Genomic DNA, 16535 nt, shown 5'->3' on the forward strand with positions numbered 1-16535 from the left:
GCTGGCATCTTCCCCACTCCCCTCACTCCATTCCTTCTGTTGTCTACCAGAAAGTGGGCAGCAGCCTCAAAATTTTATCCTCCATCCTCCTGCAACGTGGAATTTGGGCACACACTCAGGGGGGTATTCTGTATAATGGAAAAAATCCACATTATTGGAGGGTATCATTAAAGAACAAAAGGTCACAACAATGAAAGCACTCAGGGAAAGAGCTGGGCCTGTTAGTCTAGGGGTGACTGAGACAGGATCTTATTAGTGCATATAAATATCTCCAAGGCAGGTGCTAAGAGGATGCTCTTGATGCTCCATTTGACTACTCTGAGGTGTGTCAGCTTGTCAGGTGTGTTCATTTTCTTTTCCCCAGAAAAGTTTTAAGTAAAAAATATCAAGTGTCCACTGCTGGGCAACTAAAGCAGCAGGCTCATGCTTACATACAGTGCTGTATTTCTGCCAGGATTTTGGTTTTGCCATAGTAGCTGTTCCTAGGCCGAGAGTGGGAAACAAATCTTTAGGGCAGAGGCTCAAGTCAGCTTCTCTTCTTCATCTGTGCTTTGAGAAGCACGGCACTTAGGGGAAAGGCTCTCCAGGGCAGTAATCCTACCCTGCTGATGTGACACGTGTAATTAACCGGCATTTAAATTAATATGAGGGCAAGTCAGCTCAGGGTCTTAGTGACTTCTTTTCAGGCACTATCTTAATTCCTGCTGCTGAACAGAGGTGTAATGCTGGCAGCTGACACTGGCTGCTCTTTTTTTCTCCCCCAGCATCAGAAAATCCAGTGTCAGGCTTTGGTGTTTGGCACTGGTACAGGACAGACCTGACAAGGGAAGTGCTGAGCTGGCTCTCACCTGGCTTTTACTTTCTCAGAAAGGGTGGGAGGACATTCAGAGAGAAAGCAGAGGCAACTTGGAAAGCAGGTTTAAATAAAGAGATCAGCATGTTCTTGACATCTTAGAGTCTCAGATTAATTTTATCCCTCTCGCTCCCAAAGCAGGTCTATCCTTCTGTGGGACATGTGTCTAAAATTCCCAGAGCAGCTTGGAGGAGACAGCTCCCAAAACGGGTCAGTTTATTTAAACTAAATTGTTTCTGAAGGCAAGAAGGGATCTGGCTGTCTTCCTTTCCTGGTTTCAGTAGGATTGTCATGTTGCCTAAGACAGTTCACTTAACCAAATCACTGACTGCTCCTGCCAAGTCAAAATTTACTTACACTGCCAGATGTGTTTCTTGTTGTGCACTCAGGTATAAACTGGTGCCACCCTCAGATCAGGTTGTATATAATACAGTATAAGTATGAAAAACAAAACAAAGAGAGTTGAAAAATGGGGAAAAAAAAGAATTTTTTTTTTTTTAAAAAGGTTTTCTTATGCTACAAACATCTGTTTTACAATTAACCAGTTTTGTTTTGGCAGGTTTTTGATACACCACTGTAGATATCTCAGCACAAAATTAGCTTTGGTTTTAATCCAGTATTTATGAGATTAATCTTAATCTTCATAGTGACAGATGCAGAAAGAATTTACTTAGAGCATGTCTCACTATCACTTTGCTTAGGAGTGAGATGGATTGCTGTAAAGTTTGATATTTAAAAATGTGTTCTGACATCTGAAAGAAATGCAACTCCACACTAGTTTTCATTATGGCACAAAGGACGCCTTTAAATTTCAAGGGCAGTTATGACTCAATGGCTAAATTTCCTGCATAGGTGCCATGCTATGATGTCTTCCTTTTTTTATTTTTTTTTTTTATTTTTTCCCTTTATAAATATATCTCTTAAATAAAGTGTGGACATGGTTTCACAATCCTAACTAAAAAGAAGTCATGCTCTGATGGATTGCATTCAATTTGGTTCTCCTCCAGATTTCTATTTCATTTCTCCGTGTCATTTTGAGTTAGAATCACAAAATCACACAAGGATTTGGGTTGGAGGGGAACTCAAAGCCCACCCAGTGCCACCCCAGCCATGGCAGGGACACCTCCCACTGTCCCAGCTGCTCCAGCCCCAGTGTCCAGCCTGGCCTTGGGCACTGCCAGGGATCCAGGGGCAGCCCCAGCTGCTCTGGGCACCCTGTGCCAGGGCTGCCCACCCTGCCAGGGAAAGATTTGTTCCTAATAACTGGGTTAAATCTACCCTTTTTCAGCTTAAAGCCATTCCACGCCTCAAATCCCAGGGTCAGTTTTGAGCGCCTCACTCCAAGGAGGACACTGAGGGGCTGGAGCGTGGCCAGAGAAGGGAACGGAGCTGGGAAGGGAATGGAGCCCCAGGAGAGGCTGAGGGAGCTGGGAAGGGGCTCAGCCTGGGGAAGGGAATGGAGCCCCAGGAGAGGCTGAGGGAGCTGGGAATGGGCTCAGCCTGGAGAAAAGGAGGCTCAGGGGGGACCTTGTGGCTCTGCACAGCTCCTGACAGGAGGGGACAGACAGGGGGGTCAGGCTCTGCTCCAGAAACAGGGACAGGAGGAGAGGGAATGGCCTCAGGCTGGGCCAGGGGAGGTTTAGGATATGAAGTTTAAAACACTCTTCACTGAAAGAATTATCAAGCATTGGAACAGGCTGCTTGGGGAAGGAATAATTTTGTGAAAAGTGAAATTCTTAATGCTCTAGTAACCTGAGTATGGAAAGGTGACAAATCGAAAAAATAATCACAGCATCACACATTCAGTAACTTCAATAAGGAGCAGAGCCAGAAAAATGTATTAGAGAATTTGATTCTAATATGAGAGAATTTTTTTTGCTGTAAAAAGAACAGCTTTTAGAGATCTTAGCCTGAGGAAAAGCACCTTGAGGAATATGCTTTTTAAAAAAAAACCATAATGCATTCCTTAAATGATGAATGCCAGTGGAGAAGCATTTTCATTTTCCTAAATGACCTGCAGAAGGGAAGGGACTGCCTGCCCATGAACTTTTCACTGTGTGCTAGCTCAAGGATCATCTGAGTATTAGACATGGTGACACGTTAATTGACACATTGCATAACAGCAATTTGAGCAGAACTCTGAATTTATTTTTGTATCTCCTGTTTTCTATTGGACCATTGCCATGGTGACACATGGTATCCAAAAATTAATTTACTGAGCACCAAGAGAGCACTCGGTTCCAGGCTAAGCCAGAGCCTATTGGAAACCAATCCTATTCTTTCTCTTCCCTTTAAAAAGTCTTGGGTCAGGCCATTCTTTTGCATGCAGCACAGAAAATAAATTGTGGTATGTTGCTCTGAGTGCTAAGACTGAATTGTGTTTAGCAGTTTTTTAATAGTAAAATTTGCTTTACATACATTCCAGCTCAGTGGAGATTATTTGAGGGTAATGGAAGTCTTTATGGGATCTAGGATAAACACTTATTTTTCAAACAAATTAAGGCTGCTCTGGTAGATGGTGTCTGCAAATGCCCTACTCCCCTCATCTCTGAGATTATATAGTTGAAGAATAACAGGACAGTGAAATAATGTGTATGATTTTGGGCCATGTAAATTATGGGAGGGTTGCAGCAGTCCCTTTGCTACCCAAAACTCTCCCATCACATGTTCACTATCCCTTTGATTGCTCATAAGTGATATGTGAACAAATAGCGTTTGTTTGGCATTACAAAGTGAACAGCAGAAATTTCATTTTACTCCTATATGTTCATACCTTCTTCCTAGAAATATCTTCCCATGCTTTGTCTCTCAAGGCCTCTCCCTGTAAAACCCTGCAAGCCTCATCACTTGAAAAAACATTTACAGTTTGAAAGAAAATGAGGGAAAAGACTGAGTGTGAGGCTCTGCTATGGTCTTCAAATGAAGAACAATTTATTTTTCAGGCTAATGATGTGCTTTGCACAATGTGTTCAGTAATGAAGTACTAATTAATATCATATGTGTTTCTTTTACTTTCTCCCACATAATATGGGTTTCTAAAGGAAATGGATTCTTCTTCTAATACCTCACACTCTTAACACTTCTTTCAAAGTAATGCAAGATAGGGTTACTATCATGCAGAAGTTGATTTTTGCTTTTATTCCTAATTGATTATTTTATGGTGAAACACAAGTCATATTCTGCCCCTTTGCTAAAAAGCTAACAAGAAGTGTTAGTGTTAAAACTGTGTATTTTGAAGTCCACCTGAATAAAAAAGCTGTGCTTTTACATTTGAAATTACAGTAGTTTTAAACCTAGCTAGCAGCTCAAAGTCAGCATGTGGCACAAAAATTCTATTCACATGATTTTTTTTTTTTAAGGAAATTTTGTTTCTGCTGTTTCCCCATTTGCCACCCAGTAAATAATTGATTGACTACCAGCATCATAGATGTTATAACCCATTCCCTGTAATGCCATGGACATTTTCTGTTAAGTGTTTTCTCTTTTGCTAATTATAACAGCAGCAGTGTTGTGTTCCGCGTTGGTTTAAAATAAATTATAATATTATTCCAAAATTAAAAGTGAAAGGTGCATTTGACCCTGATAGAGAAAAATCCTCATAGTGGTTCAGCTGCGGAGGATTTTCCAGGCCCAGGGATGTGATGAGTGATTTGTATGATAACATTTTTATTTTATCAGTGAGATGGAAGATGAACAAAGGCAAATGGGTGCAGCTTCAAAATTCATATAGAGTCTGTCTCCTGCAGAGAACTTTTCCAAAGCATGAGAATGCCTTCCTTGTGGATTTACTGTTCTTACACAAGAACCTAAGGTCACAGAAAAACATCTTCATTTGCTGCTAGGCCTTTACCTGCCTGTTGTTTTTCTACCCAGAATGTGATCTAGCATGTGATGTTACGATATTTTTTTCCACAGATGAGAGATCTGACTTTCTGTGTAAAACCTTTTGTTACAAAAAATGTGTTGAGTTACAGATAATCTTTAAACATCTCAATACCTTGGTTTGACAGCAGCAAAAGTCAATTGTGGAGTGTTGTGTGGATCTCTGAGTGGGGCTGATCACAAACCCTATTCAGAGCTTCTAATAATGTTTGTTTTTTTTTTTTTTCCTACTCCAGAGAGACACATGATGGGCTAACTCCTGCCTGGAGTGTTGCTGTAATTATGATCCCACAGCAGAAAAGTTGTAAGAGACAATGGTATAAAGTGTCTCATCATACTTTATCGACTGCTCTGAGATCTACATAAAATAAACAGCCAGAAAGGATGGCAACTTTATTGCAGCAGCATTTCCAATTAAAGCAATCATCTTGTAACTGGTGCACAGGTGCTATAAAATATGAACTCTTTATTTTATTCCTAATCAATGCAGCTATATCATCCTACTCGCCCCCTCTGTTCCTTCTGTTTGATTTAATTTCAGGGTATTTAATTCAGTACTTCACTGGAGATTCCACACTTTCCTGGAGAGATTACACTGGAGTTCCCACAATTTAAATAATCAGTATGCAGGCATTTTGTCTTTTCTACCCAAAAGTCAATTTTTAAACCAGAAGGAACATTTAACAAGACTGTGTAGCTTTCAGTAGGCATACAGGAAAAAGAATTTATTGTTTTCTAATGACTCCTTTATTTCCTGATCAGCTCTCTGTTTGTGCAGGTGTGTAGATTACTGGGTTGAAGATAGCTAAAAGGAGGGAGAATTCCCACAATATTCACTTCTTTTCTTCTTTTGTCAGTGGTATAAGCTGAAAATTCTATACTCTAGACATCCCTCCTGTCCAAATTAAAATGTACCTAGTTAAGTTCCTTTTTTTCTTCTTCTTTTCTTTTTTCCTCCTGTTAGTTTAGTTTCCAGTTCTACAGAAGTAAGACATCGTTTTCATCCCTCTGGGTTCTCTGTTTTCCATCTTGTTTTATTCTACCACTGGGAATATCACACACAGTGTGTCTTGTCAAGCTGATAACTGGGAAAACCCTTAAAATCATCCCACTCTTTCACTGGTTCATTTTTAGTCTACCTAGATCTTGTCATGCAACATCTCTAAACAATTTTTTATGGATTTTTATCACTTATTTGTAAACAAATTTATTGCCTATATACTTACACATGTAAGATTCTTTTCTGCAATGCTTCAGCTCATTAGAAAGAATTTCTGCTACTTTCTGTTTGTGTTGGAGACAGCTATTTTCAGTATTTCAGAAACTAATGGGACACAAAACAGGTAGTCATTTGGTACCTTTAACTGTCTACTATATATATATATTCACCTGATTTTCTGTGGTTTACTTCCACCGTTGTTTCATATTCTAGAAAAGAAAAAGGACCCTGCTTTCAGGCAGCCTGCAGCTTCAAGGAAAGTTCTTGTTCATGAAACATATCTGGAATGTGACTGCATGCTGCCCAGGCATCGAAATAATAAAGTAGATACTCAACAGAATGGATTTTTGAGAACACCTGCAGAGGTTTTTTTCCTGTTACATTTCAACGTTTTGTGTCAGTATTGTGTGATGCACGTATTTATTTCTTTGGTGAGATAAAGAGGAAGATACTGAGACAGTTGTTCTGAACAAGGCAAAAAGATTTCTAAGTAGGCAAGAATAATTAGTGAACTCTGGGTTATTACTGCCGTGCAAAGGATGGGGTAACTTTTATCTGTGAAGTACAAGCAGAAAGTTGTAGAAGAAAATGCAGAACTCTTATTTTGGGTTCACTGGGGCTGTGTAGACAGGAATTTGGTGAGTCAGCCTACATGGAGAAGGAGCTCCATCATGGCTTCCTTGTAAAAAATTATTTTCTTTCCTTGATTTATCTGATTTATTAATATCTCAGTCATGCTGCAAAAATTATTCCTTAGGGTGCAGTCTTGGGCAAAAGGTGAAGAACTACAGTCCTATTTTTTTACTGTCTTCCTGTTAACTAGTAGAAAACTAGTATTTTGAGAAAACAGTATTAGGAGTTCATGCTGCCTTACAGATTTTTAATTCAGAGTTGGGTGCCAAGAAAAGCCCATAAGCATTTTGTCAATACAATATTACTGTAAGCAAAATAACAGATAAGGTAACAAATCTGGATTGATGCTGCTGCTGATGAAGTGTAGTGTTAGTAGTAATTTATTTCTTTTAACTGGAGAACAAAATTAAACTGACATGACTGAGATACAGCATTTGGGGTCTCTTTTTACAAGTTTTTCCTTATAGTTCAGGGAAGTCCAGTTTCGATGCTGTGATGTCCCTTTGGTTTGAGCTAAGTGGAATCTTGTCAGGAGGCAAAATTGAGGCTCAAAAATTGTGTGTAATTATCTGTTCGAGGACTTAGGCTTTGTCAGAACAGAACAATAACCACAATTCAAATTTTATATCCAGTATAGTTCTAATTCTTTTAAAATGTGCCTAGGATTCTTCAGCCAGACAGTATAAATCCATCAAGGAATCACACTTTGCAGTTTTAGTATGTAATTTTAATTAGCAGATCTTCAGTCTAATGAGCTTACAAATGTTCCTTGCATTTGCTGAGTTTTCATATAACCACGTGAAGTTTTAAGTACCTTAAATCTTATGTTTAATCATATAGTGTGCTAGCATGGATATAGAATGACATCATTAATAGTAAATTAACATTGAAAAACTGGTCAAATAAATAATTGGAATAACAGCTTTCTCACTGATTACTTTCAGTTGCTAAAATGGTGTGCCCATAGAATCTATAATGGGTTGTTATTGATACATTCATTATTTTTAGTACTGCTCTAACATTTGCCTAATAGTTTTGGAGGGGTTGGGAATTTTGTAGACAATTATGGAATTATACTACAAATACTGCATGTTACTGAATAGAAACAAATACAATCTTTCTTAGTGACATTTATGTTTAATTGTGCAGGTGGGACAGGTGGGAAGTTCATAAAGAGGATGATTATATATTTAAATAGGAATAAGTGCAAGATTAAAATTATTTTATCTGCTTATGCTTCAGTTCTTATTCTAGTGTTTGCTACCCCTTAAGTTTTAAATCCCAAATTTAGGTGGTTCTCATACATTTTAGCCCAGCTAATCCCACTCCCTTGCACTCCATGGCTTTTTCTGAGCAGCTGTTTTGGAAGTAAATATGGCAGTGTTCTACCCATAGTAAAGTTATTTGAAGTGTAATTTTTTTAATTTAAAAATTAAAAAATGCCATGAGGAGGTGTTGAGGCCTGGTTTCCATTCCTATTTTACAACCTCAGTAAAAGGTATGGGGGGTAGGTTCCAGTTCTTAGCTGAGAAGTATAAACAACAGAAATTAATAAATCCAAAAATTTTAGGTACTGCAGTGAGCTGAGGTAGGACAATCTTCTGTTTGTCACATTTCTACAGGAGGTTATAGAAAAGTAATTACATTCTCCTCAGCAAGATAGCTATTGGAAAAGCAGGAGAATCTGCTATTCTTGAAAATTATCACTGCAAGGTATTACAAAATCAGTATAAAGATGAGGAAGCACTTCATCACTTCAGGGTTACTACAAGAAGCAACCTCAAGGCACTACAATTTCCCTGACAAGGTACCTGCAGCTTTGGTTACAAAGCAACAGAATAAATAATTTTTGTTGACCAAAGAGAGTCAATCTCTGCCATGGCCATTTCAATATAGATTTACTCAGTCAGCGCAGACCAGTTTTTCTTGAAGCAACGCTGGGAAGCACCATTTACTACTTAACTTCATCTTTGTCCCAGGTACAGAAGGACAAGGCTGCCAAGAAGGTATTTGCAGCTCAGGAATTGTGCAGATTTTGAATTAGGAACTCTGTGCATAACACCAGAACAGGTGGAGCACCAAGATCTTTGGGGGATTAACTTAAAATGTTGGGAGCCTGTCTAAACACAGTACACACTAATTAAACCATAGACTGAAGCATCTGATCAGAATTTTGTGCGGTGTTAAAGAGTGGAAAGGAAGAGTTGTTCGGAGCTTGTCTGGCTCTGCCTTTGCATTTTACTCCCTTCTGTCGTTCTGTTCATGCCTAATTTCACTCACTTCCACTCCCCATTTTAATGATTTTGCTGATTGCAGTGAAGCAATTTATTCCTACAGCCCGTAATTCCTTAAGGGGAGTCATCGGGATGCGAATGCAAAACCACCCCTCAGCTCTCCCGAGGTATCACCTCAACTTTTCCTGTTGTCCCAGAGTCACTGGCAAGTAAAATGCAGGAAATGTTCTTTATTTGGCAGAAGAGCGGCACCCTGTGGCTCGTGCTCGACTTTGCTTTGAAATACTTAAAAATCTCTCCGACTTCCTCTGGTGCATGCTGGTTATTATTGTAGCACAAGCTTGAAGTTATTTCAGTCCATGAAAGGCAGCAGATTTCTTTTTAGAGACCTGATGATACTCTGCATATGAGATAAGAGTGCACTGGGGGCAAGAATATGATTCTATCTTCAAAATGCTATTAAAACAAAATTTTGTGTGTATTTATTTTCATTATTCACTGAACATCTCCGAGGTATTTACAGGCAATTTATGTCCTACAGTATGGAATAAAATTAGTCAAACTGGACCTGGATCTCAAGTAGTGCCTTGTGTAGGGCTTTGTGAACCTGATCCCCTGATGTTTAGAAACCTAACATGTATTATTTCAATTCATTTCTCAAATAAGAACCCTGCTGCTAATTTCTGCAGGCGCTGTGTTCTGCTGGTGCAAAGGACTCCCAAAAATGAGGCAGCAATCTGACCACCTTCCAATATCACACCTCCTGTGCCCCCTGTGACACCTTTGGGTACCATGATCACTCACAGCCTCTTCAAAAAATCCTGCCACACCTGCCAAAAAAAAAGTGAGGCAGTGACAGAAAATAAGCCACAAAATAAGTTTGCACTCTTATTGCTCTATGGTTTAATTTATTCTTTGTTAACAAACCCTAATATCACTACCATTTGTTCCACAGCCTATGTACTGATATTTCTTTAATAATAAATCTCTGCAGAGGTTAGTGCTCTACTTGGAAAGAAGTGAAAATGTTGATGTGCCTGTTTTTTGCTGGCCACAAAATTTTCAGCACTCAGCAGGGCTCAGCAGAAGTCCCAGTCTCTAGAAGAATAAATTACAACTAAAACAAACAGAGAAGTATAAAGGATTTCTACTGCACCGTGGGCAGAATTCCAGTTGTGTAGGGCACAACAGGGCTTTACTAAGGTCATGCTGCCCAGAACCAGACCAGCCTGTGAATCTCCTCTATCTGCACATTGTTATGTAACTTACACATGCTTCTTTCATAATCTTTGGCACAAACTATTTGTGCCCCATCCTAATTTTGCACCAGTATTTTCAGGGTTTTATCTCAGACACGGAAGCAGTGGATGAACAGCTGCTGCTAGCTGACAGATATATTGAAATGAGATATTTATCTCAGATATATTGAAATGAGAATCACAGTTCCAGAACAGCAATTGCCCCTCCACTTGGGGCTGGAGTGGAGGCAACACTACCAAGGCAAGAAATCCCACAGCAATCTGACAACAAATGTAAGAAAACAAAAAGGAAACGTGCAGAGAGCATGGCTGGTGGGTGTACAACTGTTTAAGGGAGAAGAAAGAAGATACTTTTATTTTGTTTTTCTTTTTTGACAGGTATCTATTAGACTATCCCCTCTGTGCAGAAAAAGGAGTGCAGAACAGTGAAGATACCTGACTTACTTTAAAAGTACTGCACTGGATCTGTAGCAGGTGAGAACAGCATTGCAGAGCTCAGTAGGTAATTTACCCTAATGACAAGTTAATTGGCATGTTTAAATACTTACAGCTGCTGATGTTGTTACCAGTATTTACTTAGGGATAATATTTTCAATAATCAATGAAGCCATTAACACCTTTCTGGTTTGAACTGTTGGATATTCCATCAGAAGTTAAGGAAACAACACCACAGCAGGAAATTTACTGAAGAGATCCTGAAAAATAAATTTCATTCTCCTGAATTTTCAAATGACATTGTGAAAGAAAGGTGTGATTTTAAATAAATATCAGGTTCCATAAGTACATTTGCAATCACTTATCCACTTAGGTTCTAATGCAGAACAGAAATAATGATTTTGACACATTAGAAGAAAGCACACTGAAATCTGAAACCAGAAATCTGTCAGTATGACATTTTAGTAACTGTGCTCCATCCTGTCTGTAGATAATGTTGGATGTATCATTAGCAGTTCGAAACTCTCTATATTTAGGTCCTCTGAATGTACACCAAAAGTCTGAAAAGGGTGTAGAAGAAGATTTTTTTTGTCAAATCTGTTTGCAGTTAATGTAAAATGCACAAAGGTGATAATGAAATAACAATTAAAAAGAATTCCAAATATTCAAAAAACAGCACATAGTATATATATTTTTTGTTTTTCTCACAATTAGAAGTTATACATAATGTTAAAATATATTTTACCATTAGCAAGAGTTTCCTGTATTGTGCAACATATAATGGGTAACTAGTAGAAAGGCTGGCTAGGTAATTACGAAAATTGCTAGAATCATAAATGAAGAAGAATAAATGTAAATTTATTACAAAAATGCTGGAAACTGCCTAACATATAAAGCTTTTCTGAAAGAAAAGAAAAAGAAATAATTTAATGATAAACCAATTTATATATGTATAGATACTTATATTAATCTCATAGACCTAATAGCTGCTTTGTAACCACCACATATTTAATAACAAAAAAACCCTAATTTTAAATTTACTCTGTTTTATATGTTCTCTTGGAAAAATTCCTGATTAATAAAACGAAGAAGTGTTGCTTTTTCTTCCTTCATAATCTGGGTTATTTTGAATATGTTATTCCATGGAAAAAATACTGAGGTATGTAAAGTGCCACAACTTCACCAGTTTGGTTGTAAAAATATATAGTGCTATTAAGAGTTATATGTATCATAACTGGAAGAAGCCCAATTATAATCAGTGGAAAGTAGTTCACATTCAAGCCTGGACATTCAATTTAAGGAAAGCTAATAATGAGAGATTGATCTTTCATCAGAAACTCAGGTCAGGTAAAGCACAGAAACATTTTAGGTAAAAGCGCTTTTTATTTTTAGAAACTAAAAAATTCCCCCCCCCCCCCCCCCCCTTTTTCTGAAGGAGGAGAAAAAAACTCCTTAAACTTGGAAAATTCCTCCTTAGCTTGGAAAATTCTTGTCCTTATTTGAAAAATGACTCCTCAAGAAGGAGTCAACACTTCATAAATAAATAAATAAATGTAAATAGCTGCTTATATCATAATATAATTTTATATACAGATATCTCTGCTTCACTATAACAGTGAATATATACATAAATATAATAACAGTGGTTATTATATTTATGTAATAAAAATTATTAGTGCCTAATAATATCTAATTTATGTGTTTAACAATAGTAATATTCTGTTCATAGACTTTTGCAGAGAACAAAGACTAAAGCTGTAAAAGAATCCTTTTACTGTAGATGTAAAAACACTAAGAAATGTCTTTATAAACAAAAACTCCTCCTCTTAAATATCTTCTATTTTTTCACCTAGACTACTCCCTGAGACAGGAATGTCTGATTTAGAGTGTATCTTGGAAGTCATACTCCTGCTTTAATCCAGAGCCCTCTGAACTGTGCACTGCACACACAAAGGAGAGGAGTTTCAGCCTAAAATCTGGCTGCCAGTGCAGCACCTGGAGCTAAAAATCAACACAGAGGTGTTCACATTGATGTTATTTTCTCTGTTAGATTTGTTCATTGCAGCGCTAGGGATGAACTGGTATTTTCTATATAAACAGCCTTGACTCCTTTCACCTGGAGAAACTACCCAAAAAGTCCCCCTTGCCTCTAAATGGTTTCCATGAATTTTGGTTGTTGTCTGTACTTTGATGCATTACAGACAGCACCTGGAGTGGCTGCAGTCATTCCTGAGACAGCATGAATACACAAAAAAGTACCATGCTAGTGTTCCCATTCTGTTTTATTTTATCTTTTCTGGTTGTGGATCTGTAAGGCATCACATCAGCTTCTGTACTTTTCCGATGCTTAAGTGTAAAAATAATTAGTCATTTCTGCTTTATTATGTAGGAGAAAGCAAAGGTGATAGCCTAGTTTCCAGAGTGATGTGAGCATAATACATAATTTTTAAAAAGTATAGGGTGAAATAAATAAATAAACAAACAAGCAAATCCCTATGGGTAATAAAGTTATAAATTAATATTGACCTGCTGAGCCCAGACACACACTCTGTGCCTGATCTATTGCCCCCAAGAGCACAGTGATTTTGTTATCAAGCATGCATAGCTGTAAATATAATTGCCTTATTGATTTCTCTGCCCTTAGGTACCAACATGAACAGCAGCAGAGGAGAAGTGTGCTGAGCACAGACACATCTGGCAATGCCTCAGAGCTCTGACCAGCATCCCCACATTTTCTCTGCAATCCTATTTCCATGAGCTCCGAAGCTCTGAGATAAAACAAAGCTATGACAGCCAACAACCAGTGGCATCTAACTGAACTTCAGGCCACTGAATTATGGTGGAAGGAATGTGGCAGTATTTCCTACTTCTGCTTTTCTAGCCTGGCAGGCATGTCTAGTCTTTCAGACTTCCAGCGCTTCCAGAAAATGTAGCTGCTAATACACGCCAGTTTCGTTAAATTGGAAGAACATCCCCTTAAGTGTTTAAACTGAATTTGAAATTCAAAAGAAGTAATCCCAAACCCCAATTATCTTTTGAAAAAGTAAAGAAAGCACCAAATCTTTGAGGAGGGTTGATTAAATTCTCCACCCTTTTAAATGTTAAAGGATGTTATTTTTAAGCTGTGTGCTAAACACGAGGGATCTCTGATGATTCCCAGTGCAGCCGGCAGGGCAGCATTTGGTGCCAGATAGGTGTAATAGGGAATGGAGTGCTTTTTTTGTGGAGGGCTGGAACACCTTTTTATTTCTTGTAACTTGTTACAACTTGTAAATTGTGTAACTGTTCATGCATTTTGGCCACTATATGTTCGCCCTCTTCATTACTGAGGTCCTGTTCTGGATTTTTAAGTCCAGCAGTTTAATTTTTCCTTTGGCTCATTTATTTGCTAGATGCCTGAAATTGTGCAATTAGGGCTGAGGAAGAACCAGATATGGTGTGACAGATGCAAGCTGTCATAGAGTCATTAGGAAGTAGAGATAGTTTCTGCCAGCACGCAGGAACACTGCCCAGGAGGTACAGGAGGGTTTTCCACAATTATTGAGGTGGTAGAGGTTGGCTGCAAGTCTTACCATGACCCCTGTGTTTTATAACTTGAGAAGACTTTGATCTTTGGCACAAATTATTTGTCTCTCTTTAGTCTGTGCAAAACTGCCAGTTACATGGGAACAGCAAAGTTCCACACATGCAGACTTTGGTCAGAAAATCAGACTGCAGTCTGCTCCCTGAGCTGCAGAAGTTTAGCAAAATTACCTACACTGCTAGGTAGTAAGTGAAAGAACATTTCTCTCAATTGCAAAATTACTCTGCATTTTCTGCCAGCTGTGAAATTTAAGCTAGTGAAAAGCTGCTTTTCTGCAATGGTCAATGCCGACTGTAATATTACACACATTTTTTTAGGTAAGAACTGACAATACTTTTGTACTACTTTCCCACATTAGACCAAAGTTCAGATTGGTTTAGAAAGAATGTTTTAGAATCATGCTTTTAGCTGATTGGATGTTTTACAAATAAAAACACCCTGTTTTGAGGTGTTTGTTATGAAGGGAGGAAGAAGGAAAGAAGGAAAGAAGGAAAGAAGGAAAGAAGGAAGGAGAAAGAAGAAAAGATAGAAGAAAAGAAAGAAGAAAGAAGAAAGAAGAAAGAAGAAAGAAGAAAGAAGAAAGAAGAAAGAAGAAAGAAGAAAGAAGAAAGAAGAAAGAAGAAAGAAGAAAGAAGAAAGAAGAAAGAAGAAAGAAGAAAGAAGAAAGAAGAAGAAAGAAGAAAAGAAAGAAGAAGCTGTGGTTCCTGCTGCTGCTGCTTGGGACATTGAACTGTATGCCTGGGAACACCTGTTGCTGCTTAAGAACTCTTTGCCTTCGAGACTGATGTATTCATGCAATAAACAACTTTATAGCAACCAACAACTGTTCTTGCCTCTTTGAAGACCCCAGACCCAATGACAGCCTCGACAGGAAAGTAACAAAGACGTAACACTATACAGATATCTTATGCTTGTCCATAGGATCTGAGATCACTTCTAGTGTCATTGGTAATACTTGAAGGTATATAGAAGAAAATTATATTCCATTTCTGCAGTGACACGGCAGAAGCTGCTGAGATCACTGCTGTCCTAAGAGCGTCTCTGTGAGAGCTGGGGCTGAGAGTAACAAAACAGGGATGCCTTGGGAAGACTCCTATGTTTAGCTCAGGGCGAGAAGGTGTGACAACTTCCCAAGATCCCTCTCTCCCAAATGTAAATGAATATGTGCCTGTCACTCACAGTTTACTGCTGAGACCTTTTAATCTCTCACCCTAACCCAAAGAGATATCAGCTACAAAGAGGACCTCAAATGTCAAATCAAAGCCTTTAAGGGGAATGTCCTGCTGCTCTCACAAGGATGGAAGCCCAGCTCTGCCTGCACAACAGCGGACAAAGCTGCATACCTCCTCCTCCATGCCACTCCTGTGAGCAGTGACAGCGTGCATGCAACCCAGTGGGCCTTCACCCAAGCTGATCCTAATAAAGGCATTAAAAAAGGAGAAAAATCTCCTGCCCATTTATTTCACCCCACAGCTGACTGTGTCAGCTGTTCGGGCGAAGCCAAACGGGCTTCTGGTAGGCATGGTTGTAGCTTGGTGCCTAATGTGGGGCCTTTGGTCATCTCTAGACCCCACAAAGGAGATGGCCAGATGTTCCGGTGGATTTATCCTTCAGCGACGGCTGGAGCCAGTCTCTTGGCCAGAAAGCTACCCCAGTGGGAGCAGACCCCATTTTAGTGGGTGGCGCTCCTGGGGATGGGACTGGTAGCCTCTGGGGCATCATGGAGGTCAGTCCCACGCGGAGGACACTGCCCTGAACCTTTTCCTTTCCTACATTTATAAGTATCCTCTTACAAATGTAGGAAAGGATTTGTAAGTATCCTCTTTCTTCCCTTTGTCCTCTCCCTGCGGGGTGGAGAATTCTTTTTGCCTTCCTCTCTTTCTCTCCCTTGCTCTCTGGGAAAAGAGACAAGTTTTTCTCCCCTTAGGGAGCTTTGCTTTGCTACTACTGTAGCTTTTTGATTTTCCTGCACAGCAACTCACTTTGGCAGGCTGTCAGCTGCAAGGTGTTTGTCTTTATTTTGTCCTGGTGTCAGTGAGTTGTCTGCGACACCAGGTTTAGATCGCAGCCACAATGGGAGCTCAGCTGTCAGTTTCCCAAGAAGGGGTCTATTACCAAATTGTGGGAATCCTTGCTGGGGGGCAAAATCAGTTTTCTAAAAAAGAAGTTAAACAATTTGTCAGATGGTTGTTCCTGCATTTCCCCAACATTTTGGCTGAAAAAAACCTCACAATTTGCAATTTTGGGATTTAGTTGGGGATGAGTTATTACAATTGGGACATTAGTTCCTTTCAAAATGTGTCGTTCTGGCCATAAAAAGTAGAAATACTTTAAAGTTCTCCTATGAAATGCAGGAACAACCACCCAAGGACAAACTGAACCCCAGTTCTCCCTGTCCTAGCTCTCATCCCTCACCCTCTCACCCTAGAATGGAGAT

The 16535-nt window shown here is 39.0% G+C and overlaps 1 long non-coding RNA gene across 1 annotated transcript; it reads left to right on the forward strand.

Moving 5' to 3' along the window:
- The first annotated feature begins 6508 nt into the window (after positions 1-6508).
- Positions 6509-14851, forward strand: LOC121468123 (uncharacterized). The gene is made up of 3 exons (XR_005978121.2): positions 6509-10353; positions 10459-10554; positions 13160-14851. It is a non-coding gene; the product is annotated as an uncharacterized lncRNA (long non-coding RNA).
- Positions 14852-16535: the final 1684 nt, after the last annotated feature.

Source organism: Taeniopygia guttata, chromosome Z (genome assembly GCF_048771995.1).
Source record: "Taeniopygia guttata chromosome Z, bTaeGut7.mat, whole genome shotgun sequence".
Lineage (NCBI taxonomy): Eukaryota > Metazoa > Chordata > Aves > Passeriformes > Estrildidae > Taeniopygia > Taeniopygia guttata.